Source organism: Notolepis coatsorum, assembly GCF_963971535.1.
Source record: "Notolepis coatsorum genome assembly, chromosome: 2".
NCBI lineage: Eukaryota > Metazoa > Chordata > Actinopteri > Aulopiformes > Paralepididae > Notolepis > Notolepis coatsorum.
This window is the reverse complement of record NC_140166.1, coordinates 172,390,638-172,403,987: the sequence shown is the minus strand read 5'-3', so window position 1 is coordinate 172,403,987 and position 13,350 is coordinate 172,390,638. Positions and strand designations below refer to the sequence as shown.

Sequence of the window (13,350 nt, the reverse complement as noted above, 5' to 3'; positions counted from 1 at the left end):
ATGGAATCAACAGCGCAGAGAAGAATCTGTGGGAATCAATGGATCTCCTGTTATTGTGCAGGACAGGACAGGTATCTTCTAACTACACTAAACAATGCCTCGCTCAGGTTTTCCACTGAGAACCCAACAAACAGCTAGGGGTGTAGGGGGAAATCGGTTCACATACGAATCAATTGAATCCATTCACAAATTCCAAAAATAGATTTTTCTTTTGGTGCAGTTTCTTTTTTCCTTTGGAGACTTGTTAAACTAACTGTCCACCACAGTCAAATGGGAAAAGGAACTCAAAAGCAGCAATCTAGAATCAAATCTACTGTATGCGTGTATTCAAATCGAGAATCGATTAGTTCCTTTGTCCCATGACCCCAAGAATCTAAATCAAATCGCGAGATTCCTCCGAATCGTGCACCACTACGACCATGAGCACCTTGTCACTTCCCATCAAATTACTCCCCCCTGCCGGATCACCTTTTGTCAATATACAAATGCGTAAAGCACAGTTTTTGTAGAAGAACAAAAACGGCTGTATTTAGAGTAGCTAATGCTAGCAAGCTAACGTTCGTTAGTTAGTGCCTCAATAATCAGCATTTGCTATCTAGTTAGCCATTCATTTAGCTGACAATACCATGGCACTTGGTATTATTTGCTCAGCTGTCTGGCTGAGCGAACATAACGCTAGCATCTTTGTCTCCAAATTGGCCACTGCCAGTGCCAGCAGTTGTTAGTTACTGTAGTTAGTTAGTTAATTTATTGACGTAAAAATATAAGATAATACAAAGGTACTAGCAGGCCCAGATCCCGCAGGGGGGACTACTTGAGTAGTGGCCCACCTTGCACTTGTAGTGCCATAAAAAAAGTCAACCAACGAACTCGATTCTTGTACCGGATCTCCTCACTGGTAAACAAGAATACCCTGAAGACTCTGGCAGGAGCACTCATTCAAGGGTACTACGACTATGCTTGCACCTCATGGTACCAAAGCACCTCAAAGGCGCTAAAAACAAAATTACAAACATCTCAAAACAAACTGTTCAGACTTCTGCTTGACCTTACTCCTAGAACCCACCTCACCCCTGCCCACTTTGACAACCTAGGATGGCTTAGAGTAGACGACAGAGTACAGCAACTTGCAATGGGCCTGGTCTACAAGATACACTACACGACCAAGGTACCCATGTACATGTCAAAATACTTCCCAAAGGTCAGTGAATACCACGATCATTCACAACACCAGAGGGAGCTCCACAAATCATGTTAAACCCAGATTCGGCTCAAACAAGGGACTAAACACGTTTCGCAATTATGCCACATCAATGTGGAATGCCCTACCCAAAGCTGTAAAGGAATGTGAATCACTACCCACTTTCAAAAACACTCTCAAAGAACACCTACGGGAGACTGCAATTCGAAACTGGCCCCTGTAAATGTCCTAACCCAACCCCCTCCAATGTACAGTAAATGACCAAGTATGGTTTTGTAAATATTCCAATGTACAGTTTTGCTTGTACAGTTGTACAGTGTCCCCCACCCCACCCCCTATGTATGAAGTGTGTCGCACGTTCACGTCAACGTTCACGCGCACAATACACATGCTTACCTAGGATTTGACTTGATTCAACAACAAAGCAGTGGGGTCAATGTGTGGTTACACTTTACAAAGCTAGATGCAGACAACACTCGCTGTAATATTATATATATTAACAAATTGTTCTAAATAAATAATAATGATAATAAATCATTTGAAGTTTGGACCATTTTTTTACAACTGAGGTAGGTAGATTCAATTCTTTTAGACTAAAGTATGGGAAAAAGGTACCGTTGGGTACCGGTATCAATTCACAGGTACCGGTACCGTTATCGGTTCAAATGTGAACGGTACCCAACCCTAGGCTTAACACAGAACTAATACCAGGTCATCTCTGGATTTTCATCCCAGGTTGTGATCTGTGTCAAGAGACAGGTTATTTTAACCCTTGCTTTTCTCCAGCTTGACGTCTTTACACGGAAATAAAACCTGGGTCAGTTCCGTCATCATGAATTTGTGTGAAGGTGGCTTTACTCAACCTTTCCCTGTTAGGAAATAAGGGTTAAATGGATTTTTTTAAAGCCACCATACCTCTCCTCCTCTCTGGATGTACAGGCCTTGCGGCTGATAACCTGCAGTCACTGTGTCTTCGTCTTCGTCGCTAGGATGCAGCTTGATGTCGAAAATCTGTAGAGCAAAAAGAGAAGCCCATTTCACTCACCTGGGACAGGTACAGAGCATGCACGCTTGGCGGACAGGCAAACATTGATAAAGTGTGTCCCCTGGCCCCCGTATCCACAGAATTCAACATCCAAGCATATTAAATTGTGCACAATATGTTCCATTACTGTGACAGTGATTAATTGAAGGAATGACCCTTTGTACTGTATAGCCTAGTCCCATAAATCCTGAACGAAGCTTAGGCAAGAGAACAAATCTCCTTTTCCTACATACAATGGCTCTATGTCATAGCATGGATTATGAGACATGGATACAATGTTGGATACATGAGTCCACATGTCGCACATATACGTATGCTCAGCTTTGTGCATTTGGGCTGAAAGGAGGTAAAACACATACACAGCAAGCTAAGAATGTACAGTGTTGACTGCTGAGCGCATTAATTTGTACGTAAGTATTTTGGTTGTGAATAGTAATAGTTTAATTTACACACAAAAAAGTGAATTAATTTACAAAATAATTATTTTCATAATTAATTTAACAGTCAAGGAAGTGGCACTGTCAAAATGTCCACTCCATAACAATGTCCTAAACTGATGTTGAGAGCTCAACTGAAGCTTGTCCTGAGTCCGAGAGTGTACATGATGCCTGGAGCTGTTCCTTGCAGCTAGGCCAATACTCAATACGGCCAAATAATTCAAATATGCCATTAAACACGTACAGTAGAACAGATCGACTAAACCTACCGGGGGGGGGGGGGGGGGGCAAGGCTCAAAGGCAATGGCAGCAGAGGGACTCAACTTTTAACATGAACATCGTCAAGGCTGTCAAACGTGTCCTTTTTAACCAGATACTTTAAAAGACAGCTCCGTTTAATGTGTGCAAATGACACAGATATATTCAGTTTGATGGTGGAGCTCTCTGGGGCCCTTGGTGTCATTGATTTGAAATTCATATCAAAGAAAAAAAAAGAAAAAAGAAGCTTGAATTGATATTCAAGCTTTTCAATAGGAAAAGGGAGATGAATCTTTCATTAGCTACTTTTGAGCCGAACAATGTCTACAGTCTAGACCAGAAGGGGTTCTTAGCTGGAGAGCCAAATGATGACTTCAGTCTCTTGCCCTGAGATGCAAATCATTAAAACATTAGGCCTCTTTCTCCTCTTGTCATGTGGAGACCTAACGTAAGCATGCAGACAACCCATGACACCAGTACCTCACATAGACTGTATCCTTGGAAGAAGAAACAAAGGTCTTGCACTAGCAGTGTCGAGTAAGCCGCCCTGGTCTCTAAATATGGGTATCTGCATCCGCCATTGAAAAACCCATATTGGTCGACGACTGATTCATTCTTTCTACATCATCATGTAGCCTAATTATTGTATGAAACTGGTAACATGAACACAAAGTGGGCTTCTTGGACTCATCACTCTCTCTGTCTATCTAGTTGTGTCTTGAATTAGCTTCCTAGGCTAAGCATTGTGGAAAAGTCTTAAAGGAAGACGCCAACATTATGGGAAATGCGCTTACCGTCTTCTCCAGAGTCAGACATGAAGACACAACTATTTCCTCTCTGTGCGATCACTAGAAAAGCTATTTTGGCTGCAAGGTAGCCTAGCGTAGCACACAATGAATGAAAGCGGATGTGTAGCAGGTAGTCTAGCTTTTGGCCAAAAACACCTCTCCCAGAGTTTTAAGCTAGGCTAGCTGATCCCTATCCACTTCCATTCATTTTTGCTACGCTAAGCTAGCTTGCAGCCCAATAGCTTTCTACTGAACACACAGAGAGGAAAATTGGTATCCATCTTCTTGTCCGACTCTGGAGAAGACGTTGAGTGTATTTCCCATAATGTTGGCGTCTTCCTTTAAGACTTTTCCACAATGCTTAGCCTAGGAAGCAAATTCAAGACACAACTAGATAGACAGAGAGTGATGAGTCCAAGAAGCCCACTTTGTGTTCATGTTACCAGTTTCATACAATAATTAGGCTACATGATTATGTAGAAAGAATGAATCAGTCGTCGACCAATATGGGTTTTTCAATGGCGGATGCAGATACCCATATTTATTTTAGAGACCAGGGCGGCTGATGCCAATATAATGCTGATATGATGCATTTTTGCATCTGATCAAATACAACTAAAAAAAAATAAACGACACAAACAAATGTATCTTCTTTTCTTGTACTCTATTTATTATTTTAAATCAACAAATGTATCAAACTAAATAAATGGATACAAATTTTAAATTAAACGTTTTTTTTTAATCAATTGACACTGGCACGGGATTGACACAAGGGAGAGTACAAACATTTGTGTAATGGTTATCAGCAGATTATTTTAAAATGCTAGATATCGGCTAGATGAATCGGTCTATCACTACAATAAATACAAAATAAAGAATGTACCCTAGCCCTAACATGGTTAAAGGTAGGCCTACTGTAGCTAACTCAAATCAACAGATTGTAGGGCTATCTTGTCTAAGAAATCATCAGCAATTAAGGTGTTGGCTGTGACAGTCCAGGCAATGGTTGCTGCTTAATGTTACACCTCTCTTCCCAAAGTATTATATATAATATTATACCTCCATGAACAGTTCGAGCATACAAAGCAAGGTACCACAATGTAATGTGAGTGGGTTGGAGCTGTCCATTTACCTGTGTGCTGATTGTATTCTAATCATAAAGGCTACAACATGAGTCCATGACAGAGGAACATGTCTTGTCACGCCATAATTTAAGTCTCATTCGAATTCGCCTATACGTGGTGTAGTCAGGTACATGGACATAATCCAGTCTTATCCTGGTTGTCATGAGAGTACTTAACTAAAGGAGGCTAAATAAAGTACTAGTACTTTAGACACATTAACACTACACCACATTTGATCTCTTTATTACTATATATTTGCACTACATGCCTACCTCATTTTGCATTCTTGCATTTTGTACGTTAGTTTGTATATTTTGTATAGTGTTTGGTCTTTCTTTTACTGTATGAAGCAACCGCAGGGGGCTCATACAGAACCAAGCAATGTACAGTATATGTGACAAATTAAACAGAACTTGAACTAGTAACCTGTGCTGTCGTAGCACCGCGCGTCATCCATGGATTGTGGTAAACACTGCTTTGATGACAGCAGAGATTGCCATAATAACTGGTGTTATCTCCGAGACAGTATAGCTGCTTAAATGCATGCTTAATAAAACAGCAGTAAAATAAAAATGCAAATATAAAGTTGCTGATAGCCACCCAGGCAGCAGTGACAGAAGCTCTTCCGCATTGTTCTGCAGACCACTGTGGCTCAAAACAGAAAGGGGAGCAGCTCCAGCTTCTCAATGACTTTAATCGTCCAACTTCGGCGTTCATAATGTTTTGTCCTTCAAATGGGTTGACGATATTCGTCGCTATAACTTAACGCCAGCTCACATTGTGTTCGCCTTGTTCAGTGTTCGCTTTATTCAGCGCTATATTCATCTCAGGTTATGCGAGGAGCCCACGCCCTCATTCTGAACTCCTACAGTAAAATTCATATCATCCGAGCTAACAACAAGGAAGAACAAAATTGAAGTCTTGCAACTTCAACACAAAGTCTTATTAAAACCTACCCTTAACGCGAGTGTACGAGTTAACCGAACGAACCGAGCCACGTATGTGTTTTAAGAGTGTTTGCAAAAGATTTCGCTGCTAGGTGGACTTACCTCGTTTTCTAGGAATTACAGAGTTTCAAATCCCACAAAAAGTGAAACTTCTTTTCCCAAATTCTGGGATAGAGTAGTAGACGGTGACGTCACGGTTTGAAATTCCAGCCGACTCAGTGAGTTGAGATATTTGCCCATGTAAGGCAGTAGGCCAGTAGTATCATCACCAACTCTTCCATACATAGTGTGTGTTATATTGTTCTTATGCAAACATGTCCAGAAACAATGAGTCATCGTGGTCATGATGACCAATGACAACTCTGAAAGTTAGATATGTGTTTACAAAAGGGACTTGGGATTGTATGTAATAGCCTGGGCCATAAGAAGTAAGAAGTAGTCTAATAGAATACTTAGGCTCACATTAGGCTACTGCTCTATAATGGTGTCTTTTTGTGTTATTTCTCTCTAAAGGTAACCATTGAAGACACAGATTTGTATTCCCAAATGAACTGTGATGCAGATGGGTTAGAGTTAATATCTATTTTTTTTATTATTATTTGTTTACATTAAATGTCACATAAAATGTTTAGGCCCCATGCTCCCTCAATGCTATGCTAAGATTTTTATGCAGAGCCATCCCATCCTACACACGTAAATGAAGGGGCCCCTCAATGCCTCCTTCCAGGGGGCCCACGGCCAATGAGAAAGGGTCAACAGTGGAAAAAACACAGTGGATAAGAGAACTCTTTAATTGTCTTCATTTGATGATACTGTGTTTAAACTCTGGGTTAAAATACATGGGTTGGCAAAGAGGTTCAGTAGCAAAAAGGTCCGGAGGGCTCCCCAATTCTTGCTTTGGGCCCCCAAATGCCACAGGATGACGCCACTGAAGTATGATAGTTGTTGTATAAATAAAAAATATCCAGTAGCCTACATATTTATATATATAGGAAGAGTTGTTCTAGAGTTGTTCTAAAGATAGTTATATTATCGTACTTGGCCATCGCGTCCCGCTCTTAAGCCTATCGAGATATACCTCATCTCATGTACCTATTGTACTCCATCAACGAAAAAAACAAGTACACCCACACCTGCCGGGTCCCGCCCCTATGGAGGCGTAGCCTATAAGACAGTAGGCATGGTCACCAAACACTCTTCCTCTATTTTAGTTTCCATCATAACGGTCGCAGTGCACCTTATGTAAACTAGTTGTTATGAAAAGATTATGAGAAATTGCGTAATGTTGAAAGTTACCGGAGGTTTGCTTACCCCTGGAATCTTCGGGGCATGTTTCAGCGACACGTCGGGCCTATGTTGATGTTTCCTCGTCTGATGGCAACAGACCAAGGATTAGCATGCAAGGTTTGGCTATCGGGCCAGCTTGTACACAGGTAGGCCCTGTGTCATCAGAGGCATTGATGTTAGTGTTAGTAATGCTGGTTTGTTTTGTTACACAACCATGTTGTGTGTCGGCGCCAGGGGCGGGATGGTTTGGTGAACGGTTCACTGCAGTGGACAGGTTGCAAACGATCCTGGAAGCGTGCTGCTAAACAGCTAATGCTAACGCTACATGCTAATGCTATATGCTAACACTACTGCTACGCTGTTCTAATGGCTCCGCCGTGGGATTTTGCTGCTTTTCCCTCCTCTTGCCCGGTTCATCAATGAAGGTCAGTCGGTAGCTAATGTGGGGGTTTTGCTGAGTCCTATTTGACCCTTTTTACGGGTAAATGTGTTGTCAACAGGGTGTGCCATGACTAGGTAGGCCTAGCCAGGTAGCGTTAAACCTGTGCCCCGGTGGGGCTTTGAACAGGGTTTCCACCCGGAAGCCGATGCTTGAGGCTCGGCGGGTGGCAGTAGATCTATACTACTGCAGGACGGGACTTAGCGGCGGCCCGTGTTGTGGCTCAGCTGACTGTTTTCTGTCCATAGTAGCGTTGAGCGCTATGCTATAGTAGTGTAGTGGGCTACTGTTTTGATCTGTCTCTCCGCTACGAGAATGTCTGTCTATGCTACAGCTTTCTCTCCTCTCAACCATTCCTGCTGACGGTCAATCAGTGTCTATTGGGGGAGTAGTGCGGGGGGGGCTTTGTTTACCTTTTGGGTAAATGGGCTAAGCTAGGGCTGGTGTGCTGTTGTGAATATTATGAATGAATGCGGGACTGGTTCTCTCTGGTCCGCCTCCCCTTAACGTTGTGTACATGGGCTTGCTCATTCTACAGTATTTGTGGTGTTAGTTCTTTTATTCATTTAACCCCTTCATGGTGCACACCACAGTGGAGGTTGCTGTTTGCAACCACCAATGGTGCTCCGTGTTAACATCAGTCCTTTGCTTTTGACATATTGAAACAGTGCCCCGCCCGGCCGACGCCATGAGGTGGGTCGGCCTGGCGAGTGGCTGGTGGGCTGCTAAAGCCTGTACCGCCATGGTACGGAATTGGCAGAGATTAGTAACTGTGTTAGAATTGCTGTTTTTTTCTATAAAAAAATGGTGTCTGGTGGCGGGGCCTTGAGGGCCAGCCGACGTCGACACATCGGAGGTTGTTGACGTTATTAGCTTTGACCTAGCCGCAAGCTATAACCGCTCAGGGTTCCCTTCTCCGCAGGGGATTTTGGTCTTCTGCTGGAGCGTGGATGGTATTGTCCTAGGCCCCACACCGACTCACACCGCGCAGCCAGAAGAAGAGAGAGCACGGCCTCGTCAGCGCCGATGACGAGGCCCTCGACAGGCGGCCATGTTTCCCCCGCCAGAGGTATCCTGGGTGTTGAATCGACAGGTGTCCACAAGGCCGACAGTCTTGGCGGCCGAGGGATCGGCCATGTTGGATGGGCTCGGCTTGAACAACAAGCCGTCGCCGTCCTGCCGCGAGCAGCCCGCTCTCCGATCACTCCCTCCCCCAACACCAGCGGAAAAAGGGGGCTCTGATTGTTTCCTTTGGCTGCGGGCCGCGTGCCTTCGTTGAAGCGCGGGCGGCCCCACTTTTCGCTTCTCATGGGGACAGGGGCTGACACCCAGTTGATGGCTGAGCCTGGGTCTGTCCGTGAGAATGTTGTGCTGTCAAGCGGCTCCCACACCATAAGCTGTGTTGGTTGAGCCTGGTGTTACGTCTGTCAACTATAAGTGTTGTCAGCAGGGGGGCTCGAAACCTTTTGAGGCACACAGTGCGGGCTTCCCCGGCCTCGCCTTCGCCAGGCCAGGTATCATGTTGGTACCTCCCACTCCCGCGAGATCGGCAGTGGTCTGAAATGAAGAGGTGCGCGTGATTTAGGTGGTAGTAATATCACTGCAGGGCTACGGTGTGTAGGAACCCATGGGGTCCTCACGCCTTGCATGTCCGGCTGCAGAACAACTCCTCAGCATGTTCTGGAGGGGTGTTCAGTGGGGGGGCTTTTGTCACCTAGATTGATGTCAGCTTCCCCCGTATCAAACCGGCCCTTTCTGTCGGGGTCCCCCCTTGGGTGCGATTGCCTCGTGGGTAGTGTCAGGTTCCGACCCGACTCCACGGAACGCTCTGCTCGCAAGGGTCCAGGGTTGGCTACGCACAGCGGGTGGGACCGGGCCAACTATCTACAGTTCCTGGCGGACCTGCGCCACATGGCGGTGGGTGCGTTGGGAGTGTCATCACATATGACTACGGCAGTACCATATGTCGAGGTGGATGGAGAGAACGCTGAGGCGGGGACTTGTGTTTACACAACCCCACCCGTTTTCGGGTTTGGTACAGACCCTATTGTCAGGGTCACCAGCAGTGACAGCTCTGGTCAACGAGATCCAATCTCTGTGGACGAAGCAAGCCATCGTTGTGGCGTTCTCCTCCCGGTGTTCTCTGGTGAGAAATCGGGAGGGGGGGGGGGGTGTCAGACCCATGCTGGATCTGTCCCATGGGAAGGTTCAGCATTTTTTTGGATCGTCTCCTGCCTGTTGAACACTGTCAGGTGGGGGTCTGGTTCTCCTCCATAGACCTGTAGGATGCGTTTTCGCATCTCTGATCTTCCATCCTAGGGCTTACCTACGCTTCCTTTGCAGGGTTAGCGTATGAGTACCAGAGGCTGCCGTTCGGTTTTCTCTGGCTCCCCGCATCTTCACCAAGTGCGTGGAGGCCGCACTGGGGCCTCTGCGTCGTCAGGGGTTACGAAGTGTATTCTGCCCTGACGACGTTCTGGTCCTTCGCGGTCAAGGTGGATCGTCGGGTCTCGTACCAGCCTGGGGTTTGCTGTAGACTGGAAGTAGAGTACTCCTCTTCCCAGTCAACGGTTGGAGTGCTATGGGCATCCCTCTCAGAGCGTGTTGTCGACACGCTCGGGAGGTTCCGTCCTAGGACGGTTACGGCGCTGTCTCACGTCACGTTTTTCACCGACGCCTCCCTCGCTGGTGACGCGTCGGGCCAACGCAGATCTATGGCGCCGCAACGAACGGCTGCCTCTCTGATCGCTCTGTCGAGACTGTGCTTTCTTTTGTTAATTTTTATAGTATTAAGAGTTTTATTTGCACCTACTGTTGGTGCATTATATGTGTATGACCGTCAGTCAATCATTGACATTGGATTAAGGAAAACTTACCGATTGGATTGCTCTCTGGATCGGATTGCAGAACAGCAGCAGTGGCCCGCTGAGATCCTTTGTTGTGGCCATGGCCAAAGCCAGGAAAGGCCGCGACGACGTGGGAAGAGAGCCGGGGTCCGGAACAGACTGAGGTCCAAACGACACAGAACCACATTGCCCAGCATATTGTTGGCCAATGTGCAATCGATAGGAAATAAACTGGACGACATCAGAGCACGGATCCAATTCCAGAGGGACATTCGGGACTGTAATGTCCTCTGTTTCACAGAAACTTGGCTGTCTCCTGATGTCCCGAATCATGCAATAGAACCGGCAGACCACTTCTTTGTCCTCCGCAAAGACCGGACGGCGGAGTCACTAAGGACGAAGGGAGGTGGCATTGCCTTCATGATAAACAAGGAGTGGTGCGATATAGGCAACGCAAAGGAATTGTCTAACCACTGCTCCCCAGACCTGGAGTTTATCGCGATCAAATGTCGACCCTTCTTTCTTACGAGAGAGCTGACGTCCATCATACTCATCGGAGTGTATATTCCACCACACGCGAGCACTGGGGCCGCACTTTCAAAACTTCACGACGAGGTAAACAAACTCCAGACAGCAAACGTTGACGCTGCCATTGTGGTTCTGGGCGATTTCAACAGCGCGCGTCTTAAAAAGGTGTTGCCGAATTTCTATCAGCATGTGACCTGTCCCACCAGAGGCGAGAACATATTAGACCATGTATACTCGCAATTTAAAAATGGGTACAAGTCACAGGCTCTTAGTCCATTCGGTAAGTCCGATCACGCCGCCATATTTCTTTTGCCAAAGTATAAACAAAGTCTCAAGCGAACGCCGGTGGTCTCGCGAGAGGTTAAGCGTTGGACCGTGACGTCAGAGGAGTCACTCCAAGCTGCACTTGATTGCACAGACTGGAGTGTATTCCGTGATAACACAGCCAATATTAACGAATACACTGAAACGGTGCTTGACTATGTCTGTACTCTGGTAGAAGAAACAATCCCCTCCACCACAATTAAAATCTACCCAAATCAAAAGCCCTGGGTAGACAAATCCGTCCGTGAGGCTCTGAAAGTGCACACATCAGCATACAACACCGGGCTGGTGACAGGCAACATGGAAGAACACAAGATGGCAAGATACAACGTCAGGAGAGCAGTAATAGAGGCAAAACGGCGTTACAGGGATAAAGTTGAACTTCAGTTTGAACAGGCTGACTCTAGAGGCATGTGGCAGGGCCTCAGAACAATGACAGATTACAAAGGCACCTCCCTCAAACTGAACAGTGACATCTCCTTAGCAAATGATCTCAATTCCTTCTATGCGAGGTTTGAGGCTGTGAATAAAAACACCAGCCTACAAACCACGACAATGGGGGGGGGGGGGGGGGGTCTGCTGATGGAGACTCAGTGTTCAGGGTAACAGAGCATGAGGTGAGACGGATCTTTAAAAAAGTGAATATCAGGAAGGCAGCAGGACCGGATGGCATCCCCGGCCGCGTCCTAAAAGTCTGTGCCGACCAACTGGCCCCGGTATTCACTGACATCTTCAACCTGTCCTTGGAACAGGCTGTCATCCCCACCTGTCTGAAGAAGTCCACCATCATCCCTGTACCCAAAAAATCTACGCCCGCTTGCCTCAACGACTACCGCCCTGTAGCCCTCACCTCCATAGCCATGAAGTGCTTTGAGAAGCTAGTGAAGGGCTACATCTGTTCCTCCCTCCCCATCAACCTGGACCCTCTGCAATTTGCATATCGCCCCAACAGGTCCACGGAGGACGCCATAGCCCATGTGCTGCACACAGCAGCATCACACCTGGACAAGAGGCAGGGGAACTATGTGAGAATGCTGTTCATCGACTACAGCTCAGCATTCAATACCATAGTCCCCTCCAAACTCATAGCCAAGCTCAGGGACCTGGGCTTGAACTATGACCTCTGCCAGTGGGTCTTGGACTTCCTGACGGGCAGACCCCAGGTGGTAAGAGCAGGCAACTGCACCTCCTCATCCATCACGCTCAACATAGGGGCCCCCCAGGGCTGTGTTCTGAGCCCCCTCCTCTACTCCCTGTACACACATGACTGCGTAGCACAGCGGAACAACAACACCATCATCAAATTTGCTGATGACACAGTAGTGGTGGGCCTGATCTCTGCCAACGACGAAAGGGCCTACCTGGAAGAGGTAGAGAACCTGTCACAGTGGTGTCAGGAGAACTGCCTCTCCCTGAACGTCAGCAAAACAAAAGAGATGATTGTGGACTTCAGGAGGTCGGGGGTCAAGGACTACAGCCCCCTCAGCATCGACGGGGCACCGGTTGAGAGAGTGAACAGTTTCCTCGGAGCCCACATATCCGAGGATTTGACATGGACCACACACATTGACAGTGTTGTGAAGAAGGCACGACAACGCCTCTACTTCCTCAGGCGCCTAAGGAAGTTCCAAGTCAGTCAGAAGATCCTTAGGAACTTCTACTCATGTACAATAGAGAGCATCCTGACTGGCAACATCACCTTCTGGTTTGGGAATAGCACTGCACAAGACCGTAGCAGACTACAAAGAGTGACACGTTCAGCCGAACGCACAATTGGAGGGGGGCTTCCCACCCTCCAGAACATTTACAACAAGCGGTGCAAGGGGAGGACTTCCGGTTTAGCGTAATATGTAGCACACGCATTTGGCAACTGCTCCGCTCCCACCAACGTTAATTTCGTTTAAAAACATTATTTGGACAATATCAAAAGAGATTAGACCACATCGTATGTATTGATAAGACCTTCTACTAGCTATATCAAAAGACAACATGAGTAAGAATAAAGGAAATCAGGGAAAGAAACAAGATACGGTAACTCCAGGGTCGCAGAAAGATACTCGCTCAAGAAGACACGTTCCAGCCGACGCGGGTAAACTGCCGTTGGCGACAAGCTCCGACGTGGAGAA

The 13,350-nt window shown here is 46.5% G+C and overlaps 1 protein-coding gene across 2 annotated transcripts in view; it reads right to left on the bottom strand.

The window, feature by feature from the left end:
* Positions 1-6,037, bottom strand: part of lpp (LIM domain containing preferred translocation partner in lipoma) — a 411,859-nt gene extending 405,822 nt beyond the window's left edge. For both annotated transcript variants that reach the window (XM_084307814.1, XM_084307813.1), the window contains exons 1-2: positions 5,903-6,037; positions 2,117-2,212 (exon numbers count right to left, since the gene is read on the bottom strand). The gene's annotated coding sequence lies outside the window, so the exon portion shown is untranslated. The remainder of the gene's footprint in view (positions 1-2,116; positions 2,213-5,902) is intronic.
* Between the last annotated feature and the right edge of the window lie 7,313 nt (positions 6,038-13,350).